We start from the raw sequence: 11,762 nt of genomic DNA on the forward strand, positions 1-11,762 counted from the left end.
GTGAGGCTTAATGACTCCTTACCCCCTGCTCAAGGGAATAACATACTTTTTAAGGAAATCATAGATATTATTCAATATGAAAATATTTTAAAACTTCTATAACTTTTTCAAAATTTTCTATATTCACAGATCTTGAAAATAAAATTCAAACCAAAAAATAAAATAAAATAAAATAAAATACGTGAGGCTTAAAAAGCACAATCAGCAAACAAACAAACAAACAACAACCCTCCCTGTTCTCCAGGATCCAATGAGAGTTCCTTAAAATGTCTCCTGATTCCTCTAATCCACACCACCCTCAGCTCATGCCATTCTGAAAGTGCAGCATCCCTTTTACCCACTGAGTCTGGCCCCTGGCCTTGAACTTTTCAGAGGGCTAATTCACAGGAGTAACTGAGCTATCCCCAGGCTGCTGCTGCCCCTTGCTCATTCTGGCCTTCATCTCTCATTATTGATTCTGCTCCTGCCTCTCACTTTGCTGTGTGTCTCTGTTCTTTCTGGCACCTGCCCTGTGCTTCTCCTGGAGGCCTTGGCTTGGATTTTCTCCACCTCCCTTGTTCTCAGATACCTTATGGGTCCCTCAGGAAGCCTCCTCCCAGCCCTGCGCAAAAAAGCAGCACCTCTCAGAAGAGGAGGTACATCAGGAGTGACGCAGGTGCATGAGGACAAAGCCTAAGTGGGCCGGGGGTTGAGAAAAAAACACTCTGAAAGGTGACTCGGAAAATTCCTAATTAAGGGAACCGAGGAAATCAAGGAATTTGGGGATTAAGGATAGTTTCTGAGAAGACATTTTTGAAGAGGAGATACAACAGGATTCTGGGGGCTAACCAAGGAGGATCACTGGTTGTGAGTTGTGGGAGAGAGTTGGGGATTGAGCAGGCTGGGGACCAGGGAAGACAGGGATCTGGAGCCTGCAGAGCCCAGAGGCAGCTGGTACAACAGCCCAGGGTGGGTGATGGTAGGTCATCACCGAGGCCCCAGACCTTCCTTTTTTTTTTTTTTTTTTTTTTTCTTTCTTTTTAGGGCTGCACCCGTGGCATATGGAGGTTCCAGGCTAGGGGTCCAATCAGAGCTACAGCTGCCAGCCTACACCACAGCCACAGCAATGCGGGATCCGAGCTATGTCTGCGACCTACACCACAGCTCACGGCAACGCCAGGTCCTTAACCCACTAAGTGAGGCCAGGGATCAAACCCGCAACCTCATGGTTCCTAGTCTGATTCGTTTCCACTTTGTCAAAACGGGAACTCCCTGAGACCTTCCTTAATCATCATAGTTCAAAGGAGGAGACAGAGCTGAAAGGGAAAGATGGGATTTGATGCTGTAAGTCTGAATTTCCTCAGAAGATGCATCAAAATGATTCCCATATTCCCCCTCCTGGAAGCTGCGATTCAATGTCACCTGTGCAGGACTGCAGGGGGCTGGGCTGGAGAAAGAGGGTACCTATCAGAGGTAGGCTAATCAACCATCTTTCAAAAAGTAAAATACAGTATTATTATAAAAATAAATGCCCATTATAATTTGTTCAAACTGTACATAAAAGTGTAATAAAGACAGAAATTACCTACAATTTCTCAACCCTGAAATAATGATGTGGTGAGCATTCTTTTGCACGTGCTTTTATGCACCCTGCAATGTTTAATAGAATCCTATCACACAAGCTCATTTTCTCATAGACACTGTGTGTGTGTTTATTTTAGATGAGTATTTTGGGGGAATTTGGGGAGACTTACTCCTTTTCCTTCTTCCTCTGACCCATATACTTATATAGGGAAGGTTGTCATTATCTTACAAAAAGGATCATTTTACACACTTCTCTGCATTCTGCTTATTTCACACTTTATATATAAATTTATCTAAATCATTGGATCGAGAATTCATTCATGTTTAATGTCTGCATAATATTTGCAGTATGGGTGTACTGTAATTTAGTCAATTATCCCCACTGATGGGCACTTCCTTTGAAATGGCTTTGCATACACACTCTTACTCACCAGTGCTTTGATTTCTATGAGATAAATTCCCAGAAGTGGGAGCGCTGGGTAGAAGGAGATATGCATTTTTTAATTTTACTAGCTTTTGACAGATTGTTCTCCAACAAGACTAGAACAGTTTACATTTCCTCCGGCAGTGTGTATAAATTCCCTCTGACCTGCATCTCCTCCAACAGACATTATTGGTCTCCTTGTTTGCCAGTCTGAGTGTAAAGTAATAATTCAAAATTCGACTTTAATTTGCATTTTCAAAATTACGCAAGGAAGTTCGAGCATTTCTTTATGTGCTTACTGGACATTTAGATTTGCTCTTCTGTGAGCTGTCTCTTCATATCCTTTGCCTATGTTTCTATTTGGTTATTTTTGTTTATTTTTAAGAGCTTTTTCCATATTACAGCTATGACTCTCTTAACAATGAGCATTTTTTTCTAAACCTATTGTTGGACCCCATTTTTATTTTTACAACCAAATTGCAGCACACTGTTTGGCAAGGGGGGTGGGATAAGAATGAGAGATTTGCAGGGTAGAGAGAGCAGAGGAACCCCATGCTCTGGATGCCCTCTGGGGACGGTCGATTGGCTGGCTCAGGCTGACACAACAAAGCACCATGGACTGTAGGATTAAACAACAGAAATTTATGTTCTCACAGTCCTGGATCCTGGAAAATGGAGATCAAGGTGCCAGAGGGTTGGTTTCTGGTGAAGCCTTTTTTCCTGGCTTGCAGACAGCCACCTTCTCACTGTGTTCTCACAAGTCCTTTCCACTGTGCTTACATGGAGACAAAGAGAGGTCCCCGTGCCTCTCTTTTCTCTTCTCCTAAGGACAGCAGCCCTATCCAATCAGGGCGCACCCTTACGACCTCAGTTAACCTTAGTTAGCTCCTTAAAGCCCTATCTCCAAATACAGTCTCATGGGGAGTTAGGGTGTCGATATATGAATCGGAGGGGAGGCAATTCAGTTTCTAATGGATGTGGATAAACCCAGAGGGAAAACGATAGTGTGTCTGAACCCCATTTATCCCACAGCAATTTCCATGTTCCAGCATGACAAGGAAGCAGCTGGATGATTCCCACTCCTCCAAAGAATGGCCCAAAAAGAGCAGAGGAGCCCCAGGCCTGAAGAGACCACAGCGGGAAGCGGGGATGTTCCAGCGGGTGCCCGCCTTCCAACAGCCCAGCACCAGGTCAGGGTAGTAACCATGCCTGGGTGGACACCTATGGGGATAGATGCCTGCAGGGCCCTAAGACTCAGCTCTGTGTAAACTCCTCAGAACTTAGGGGGAGGGGGAGGGGACCACCAACCAACTGGTAAGAGGCTCCCAGGAGGATGGAGACAGACCCCCCCTCAACCCCTGAATGTAGCTGTTCGCCTTGGAGACCTGCTGTGGACATGGGTATGGGCAGGTGCAAGATTTATACCCTTTCCCGGAATGTGGAGGCTCAAGTTGGACAGCAAGAAACAATAACCTGTGGGAAACAACTGTCTGCATAAATTAACCACCCACAAGGATTAACTGCCCTCTGCTATGGGACTCGACCCACCCTACCCCTCCCTTGACCTTCCCCTCTCCTCCTTCTTCATAGTTCCCACCATGAACTCCAGCCACAGATTCCCGCCGTGGATCCTTTGTAAGCCTAGCATCTGCTAGCAGTCAGCGCTGGTGCCATCTGAGCTCAGCCCATCCATTTTGGATGCCTTAATAAACTTCCCTCGCTTTACCAACTCTGCCTCGCATGTTCCTCCCTTGGCAAACAACTGGGGTTTAGCTTTCTTCGACCTGAGGCATGCTGTCCATCTGACACAGTCAGAGCAAAACCAAGTAACACCTGTAGCAGAATTCAGCCCGACAGCATGTGAGACAAAGCAGCCCCTGAGCTGGGCAGTGCTGGTCCTTCATCAGGGGCAAAGGCTCGAAGGAAAGCTGGTGTGTAACCTCCACCCTTATCGCCTACATTCTAAAGAGCCACAATTAGAAATGACCTTAATTGGAAATGAGGGCCCCTGCTTCCTCTGCCAAGTCTCCCTAAAAGGAACACACAGCAAACTGCTCTCACTGACTTCTTTAACCTAACCCTCCAATTTATTCCCCATTAAGATGGTTACTCTAATGCACTTCTTTGTGGCTGTCAGGCCAAGTCGAGAGCCCTCCTGCTTTGGGATGCAGCTCTCGGAAGCACCACACCAGTGCCCAGGGCCTTTCCCACAGTGCACAGGCCCACACCTGCCCGCGCTTAAAAAGAGCTCAGGCATAAGCCAACAAGAGAACTGGACGTGATGCACACCTGAGGTTTCACATCTTGGTTCCCAGGCTTTCTAACGCTGCATAGTGCTGGCCCCACTCCAGGACATGGAGGAGACACACAAGCACCCCTCAACCTCATGTGCCCTGAATGTGCATTGGGAACACAGTGCAGGGCAAAGAAGGACAAGGAGGCCTAAACGCTGCTGTCCTGGGTCCTGATGTGGCTAAACCATGGTGGGGTATTTCACATGACTTTCCACCTCTAGGGCTTAATTTCCTCCTCCAAGCATTAAAGGGCTGAAGTTAAGCTCTCATAGATTAGAAATATTTGTGTTGTTGGTGGTTTTTTTTTTCTTTTTGTACGTTTTGGTTTGTTGTTGTTTTTTTATTTTTACTTTATTTATTTATGTATGTATATATTTATTTATTTGCTTTTTAGGGCCGCACCCATAGCACACGGAAGTTCCCAGGCTAGGGGTCCAATGAGAGCTGCAGCTGCTGGCCTGCTCCACAGCCACAGCAATACAGGATCCTTACCCCACTAAGCAAGGCCAGGGATTGAACCTGCGTCCTCAGATATTAGTCAGATTCATTTTCACTGCACCACAACGGTAACTCCTGTTGCTGTTTTTTTTTAAGACCAGCGTTTCAAATATTCTTCTCTTGTTTTGTTACTAGCGCTGTCACATTGGAGCTCAGGTCCTCAGCAAAAGCTGAAGGTGAATGACTGGCTTTTGTTTTCTTCTGCTGGATCAAATGCCTCCCTGGCTTTTACTTCCTGGAGTCTCACTTCTGAGCACTCCAACATGTTAGTGTTCCTTGGATGTGAGCACCAGCAATTACATCTGGAGCTGCTTTCTCTTAAGGGTCTGCCCTCCATCTGAGAAGTTTATCAGTTCTCCTGGAGAGTCCCCACCATGCCATTAGCATTTGATATGGATGTCACAATTTGCAAGCCTTTTTATCTTTGGGAAAAGCAGAGCAAGGAAAGCAGGCCAGATCACTTGGTCCCCGGCTGGGAGGTGCAAACTGATTTCATTTGTGAAAGGGGCTTAAATTAATCATCAGGATGAGTGATCCAGGTCATGTTCTCATGCGAGCTGGTGACAGGCCAGCCAACCTCCTTGCTCTCCCAGGCACACATGGGAATGAGCTACATGCACTCACACACTGTCCTCATCACACACACACACCCCCACATACAAGAAAATGCTTTTAGTGCAATAGTCATGGGAAAACACTGGAATGGGAACACTTTTTGTAAGGGGCAGAGAGAAGAAATACTAGAGAGACTTAAGGACACCCAGAGACAGGGCATCAGGAGATTTAATATGTAGCGCCTGTATTCTTACAACGCCAGGTCATTGACAAGGCATTAATGGACATGCCTTATCTTTTGATCTCTCACACCTAGAGGGCACACACTGTTGCTTCTCCTAGGACTGCCCCCTTCTGGGCACCTGCCCGCCCCTCACCCCAGCATAGCCAAATTCTCCTCCTTCCCAGAGAAATCTCCTCTGACAGCCCTATCTAAACTAGGAACCTCTCCCCTCATCATTCTCCATCTAAACACTCTATTTGTTTTTATAGCGCTTAATTAAATTTTTGTATATTTATTTACCTCTTAATTACCTGTCTCTCCCACTGAATTATAAATGCCTCGAAAGGAAGGAATCCAATCTGTTTTATTCATTGTGGATCACCAGCACCCAACACAAGACCCAGCATACAATCAGCACTCAAGAAATATTTGTGGCATAAATCAACGTGGTTTTCACATTTCTGTAGTGACAGCCATTTCAAAGATGAGGAAACTGACGTTCGTAGAGGTTAGCTCACTTGAAAATGGCCAATAGCTTGTAAGAGGCAGAGTCAGCATTCGAATCATATTCTGTGCCCTTTTTACATCATGTTCTTTCATCTAGCCATCCCCTGTGCTACGAATTTTCCTTTGAACTTCACTGTAGCTCCCAGTCTGAAGAAAAGGAAGGAGAGTTTCTCACACACACACACGCACGCACGCACGCACGCACGCACGCACACACCTTTGATCTAACCCCATCCCACAGCTTATTAGCTACAAAGGACCAAGGGGTGAATCTCACTCTAGCATACATGCTGAATTCACATGTGTCTGACTTACTAATGACCATGTTTAGAACACTCAGCATTTCCAGGGCCTTGAGGATGGGAACATACAAAGGAAAGATGACAGAACATTAGAACTGGAAGGGATATTTGCATATAGGGAAATGGAGGCTCCACTGAATGTAAGCGATTTGCCTAAGGTCACGTATAGAACCCAGGTCTCCTCATTTTTGGTCCAGTGCTCATTCCATGAAATCAATCACAGTGAACACTATAATAAACTATGCCTTAGGCGTCCTCTAATCACTAATCATTAATGCTGATGGCTTTCTTCATCTGATTTTTCAAAGCTTGATCCCAGAACAGTGTGTTTGGGAAAGCCAGCTCTGATTCTGTGAGAACATTTCACATGTGATGTTGGGCTTTAGGGGTCTTCACAAATTCCTAAATGTTTATGTTAGGCTATTGCTTCAAACTGACTTCTTTTTCTCATTCTCCCAACTTGGGCTCTCACATTTACCCAGTGAGGAGCAAGGCATTGCTCCCAAGCATTGTCAATAGCTGTGCCCAACTTCCCAACTGGTCAAGGTTCTTTCTCCAGTAAAAAGTTTAAAAGATGACAACTGTACACATACATCTGCATAACAAGCACTCTGGGAAGACCCTGGTCTAGAGGTGCAACAGGAATCTTTGAACAGACATGGGTATCCTGGGTTAAAGAATTAGAAGCTAAAAGGAAAGTTCCCTAAAAGAGAAAGATGATCAGAAAGAGAATGTCAGGAGTTCCCATCGTGGCGCAGTGGTTAACGAATCCGACTAGGAACCATGAGGTTGCGGGTTCGGTCCCTGCCCTTGCTCAGTGGGTTAACGATCCGGCGTTGCCGTGAGGTGTGGTGTAGGTTGCAGACGCGGCTTGGATCCCGCGTTGCTGTGGCTCTGGCATAGGCCGGTGGCTACAGCTCCAATTCGACCCCTAGCCTGGGAACCTCCATATGCCGCAGGAGCGACCCAAGAAATAGCAACAACAACAACAACAAGACAAAAGACAAAAAAAAAAAAAAAAAAAAGAAAAAAGAAAGAGAATGTCAGAGACTTTCCTCTGAAAATACAAGCAACCGACACAGCCCAGGGAAAGACTGGCTCAGGTGGCTGGAGATACGGGTCCAGACTTAGCCCACACTGGTAGAGGGGCACAAAATCAGATTTGAGATCCATTCTAGGAACTGGCGTCACTCAGCTCCTGGGCAAGACTGCTCACCATGCCCTATAGAAGCTGTTGTGATGTACATGGATGGTCCATGGCTATATGAGGTATCTCTCTCTCTCTCTCTCTCTCACACACACACACACACACACACACACAAACACACGTGCACACACATGCTCACACTCACGCTCACATGCCCCGTTCCATTGCTCATGAAGCTCCCTCTGCTTGGAACAGCCTTTTCCACTTGGTGGCCTGGATAACCTCTTGAAGGCTCAGCTTCTGTGGCCTCTTCTCCAAGCACCTTGCCCTGCTCCTTCCACCTCTTCCTGGGATCCCTGCCCCTGCCCTGAGCGCCCGTCATACTCTGTGCTCACCCCCATGATGGAGCTGGCCCCAGCACCGTATCAGTTACTTGTCTCCACCAACTGGTGAGCTCCCCAAGAGCCAGGGCACTGTCTTGTGTGTCCTTGTGTCTCCCTCACAGAGCAGGGTGCCAGGCGTCTAGTAGGCCTTTAGCAAACAGTTGTTAAATGGTTGAATGGATGGAGTCCCTTGCTTGGGGCAAGCATGGAGATGCTAGGATCATCCCACAAGCTCTATTACATACCGTGACATGTTTTATTACAAATCCACAACAGTAACACCTTCACACAACCAGGGGGTTTCACCCAGTTAAATAAAGGGAAGTAAAACAGACGAATGATAGAGAAGGAAGGACACTATATTCACTTCCTGGAGCTGCCTGAACAAGTACAAACCAGGGGACTTAAACAGTACAAATGTATTTTCCCATAGTTTTGGAAGCCAGAAGTCCACAATCAAGGTGTCAGCAGCATTGGTTCCATTTTTTTTTTTAGTTTGTACAGCCAACCTGCAGCATATGGACGTTCCCAGGCTGGGGGTCCAATTGGAGCTACAGCTACCGGCCTACACCACAGCCACGGCAATGCCAGATCCGAGCCACGTCTGTGACCTACATTCCACAGCTCACGGCAATGCTGCATCCTTAACCCACTGAGCAGGCCAGGGATCAAAGCCACATCTTCATGGATACTATATTCAGTTCTTAACCAACAGAGCCACAGTGGAATTCCAGGGTTGGCTCATTTTGAGAGCTGTCAGAGGGAATGTGTTCCATGCCTCTCCTGCAGCTGCTGGCAGTTTGCTGGCCATCTTGGTGTTCCTTGGCTTATAGATTCATCACCCAGATCTGTACCTTCACATGTCACTTGTGTCCTTTCACACAGTCTACCCTCTGTGCGTCTCTCTCTCTCTCTACGTCCTAATTTCCCCTTTTTATAAGGACATCCATCATATTATTTTAGGATCTATGCTAATGACCTCACTTTAACTATTTCTTTCTTTTAATTTTTTTTTCTGCTTTTTAGGGTCGCACCGTCGGCATATGGAGGTTCCCATGCAAGGGGTCAAATCGGAGCTGTAGCTGCCATCCTATACCACAGCCACAAGAGTGCTGGATCCAAGCCCCGTCTATAACCTACACCACAGCTCATGGCAACGCCAGATCCTTAACCCACTGAGCAAGGCCAGGGATCGAACCCATGTCTGCATGGATACTAGTTGGGTTCATTAACCAAGGAGCCACAAAGGGAATGCCCTAACTCGATTACTTCTGCAAAGACCTCATTTCCAATTAAGATCACATTCTGCGACCTGAGGGTTACAACTTCAACTTACCTTTTGGGGAAACACCCTTCAACCCATAAGAGTCCATACTCAAAACTGGCTGACCAAAGGCAGGCAACCACTGTTCTTTGGCCATTCTGTCATATTTTCCTCTTTGGTAAAATTGTGGAAGAATTTTTGACAGGCCCACCCAATTGTGGATTTGCCAAAGTGTACTTATGATTTCCTTCCTTCCACCTCTACTCGCCCCATTTTGTGGGGTCTTCTACTACTAAATTCACTGTCAGCTGCTGGCTTACAGTGTCATCCTCCCCCAAACACAGGTTCTTAAAGATGGATTTGATTTTAAGACTCCAGGAAGTGTCCCCCATTATGATGGTGTTTCAGACCCAGTGATGGAGGGGTAGGTTGGAGGTGGGGGCACAGAGGTTGGGAAAGACAGACAGACAGGAACAGAGAGAGAGTGGAATTGGGAATACCAGGACAGTCCAGCTGCATTCCCTGCCTCCTGGGGACATCATGAAGTCAAGGGAAATCCCAAGTGACAGTGCGTGAGAAGATCCAGAGGAACAGATTGTGAGGGACAGATACGGGTGGTGCCTGGAGCTGCAGGACATGAGACGTGTCCAAACTGCACAGCCACACACACGGCGGGTAGATGGAAACCCCTGGTCCCGGTGGGCCATCAGCTTTGGGGCCTTGCTGTGAGCAAGAACATGGCCTGAGATTTGGATGTGGGCTCTGGTCCAGCCCCTCCACTAACCTGCTATGTGAAGCTGGACCACCTCTGCCTTACTCCACAGACTCAGTTTCCCCATCGGTATGACTGAGGCCAGGGGCCAGGGTAAGGCAGGGGTGCCCTTCCAAGGCTGACCTCTAACCCCTCCTCATTTGTACATCCTGTGAGCCTCTCCAACGTCCCCCCCTTGCCAAGAAAAACCATCAACACAACAGCAAACAGGGAGAGAGGGCAATAAGCGCCAGCCAAGCCTTCATCTGCTCGTTCACTCTAAACAGAAATCACTTACCCTAAACGGCAATCAGTCCCCGATGGCCGCCTTTCCAAACGCCGTGTATGACAATGAGTGATCTGTAACAACATCCAATCAGGCGCACCTAACCTTCCTGTAATTGCCTGTCCTTTTCAGCGTTCTTAAAAGCTTTCCAGTGGAAAAGAACAGAAGCTCCTTGTCAGAAGGAGGCTATTATATAGAGGAGAGAGACAACCCCCAATTCCCTTTCTCCGTTCCAGCCCTTGCGTGCACCCCCTCAAGTCCCCACACCCTGCCTAAGGAATCCATCCGCATCTGCCTGGTCGCCATGGAAGCAGCACCCACCTGCTGGGGGAAGTCAACAGCTGTTCCCCAGCCCCGCCTGGCTCCCTTCCTGATGCCCAGAACCCTGGGGCCAGAGCAGCTTGTGGCAGGCCCCGCAGATTCCTGGGTTTGCTTCCAGGCGACCCCGGCAGGGTTTCAGTTCACGCTAAACAGTGTTATAAAAATGAGCCGGGAGTTTCGGTTGTGGCTGAGCGGGTTAGGAACCCGACTAGTACCCATGAGGATGTGGATTCAATCCCTGGCCTCGCTCAGGGGGTTAAAGGATCTGGCATTGCCATAAGCTGCAGCATAGGTCATGGATGCAGCTAGGATCTGGCATTGCTGTGGCTGTGGTGTAGGCCACCAGCTACAGATCTGATTCAACCCCTATCCTGGGAACCTCCGTATGCCACGGGTACAGCCCTAAAAAGACCAAAAAATAAAAGAGCAGAACACAGAAAGGTCCAGGGATCTGCCACACTCTGTTCTCTGAGAAGGGCCAAAGGGAAGGTAATCACTCCCCTTTTTTTGGCCGCATCCACAGCATGTGGAATTTTCAGGGGCAGGGATTAAACCTGCACCCCAGCAGTGACCTGAACCACTGCAGTGACAATACTGGCTGGATTCTTAACCCTCTGTGCCACAAGGGAACTCCCAAAAAGGGCCAAGGAAAGAGAGTCTCTCCTTTGAATCTTGCACCACAGTAACTCTTCTTACCACCAAAATAGACTTCCCCGCCCCAAATATTTCCCAACCCCACATCCCCCATGAGGCCCTCCTTCACCTGAGCTGGAGGTCATTGAGTCCTGGGCCCTCCTAACTGTTCCGGTCCACAAGCACCCTCCTCCCAAGCCCTGCCCATCTGGCGTTTCCCTGGGCTTCTCTGCATCTCCAGCTGTGGGATGGTGTAGGGACTGCTTTCCCAGCAACTCAGCCCCAAATATCCTCTCCACCACCAACTCAGGCCTAAGTCTTCCCTCAGGGTCCACCTCCTCAGGCATCCTCCCCTGCTCACCTGCCAGTCCAGCCCAGCCCAGCCCACCTCTCCCACCCTGGGCACCACACGGTGGGTGGTGGGGGCTCTGGGGTGCTCACTTCTAGTGATACACCTGCTTCCTCCCCACGTCAGACCATAGGGCCCTGTGGGTGGGGCCCCAAGCTCTGCTCCTCTGTGCCCTCCCCCCTGACCAGCCCTTAGGCAGTGCTCTGCTTCTGCTCCAAGTTTAAGAAACATCTGTGAAATCTGTGAATTAACTGGCTGATGA

The 11,762-nt window shown here is 48.0% G+C and overlaps 1 long non-coding RNA gene across 1 annotated transcript in view; it reads right to left on the reverse strand.

Moving 5' to 3' along the window:
* Window positions 1-10,630, reverse strand: part of LOC102164739 — a 173,986-nt gene extending 163,356 nt beyond the window's left edge. Inside the window, exon 1 of the long non-coding RNA XR_002338583.1 lies at window positions 10,210-10,630. This is a non-coding gene — a long non-coding RNA (uncharacterized LOC102164739). The remainder of the gene's footprint in view (window positions 1-10,209) is intronic.

The sequence above is a fragment of the Sus scrofa genome, chromosome 14 (genome assembly GCF_000003025.6).
Source record: "Sus scrofa isolate TJ Tabasco breed Duroc chromosome 14, Sscrofa11.1, whole genome shotgun sequence".
NCBI classification, from domain to species: domain Eukaryota; kingdom Metazoa; phylum Chordata; class Mammalia; order Artiodactyla; family Suidae; genus Sus; species Sus scrofa.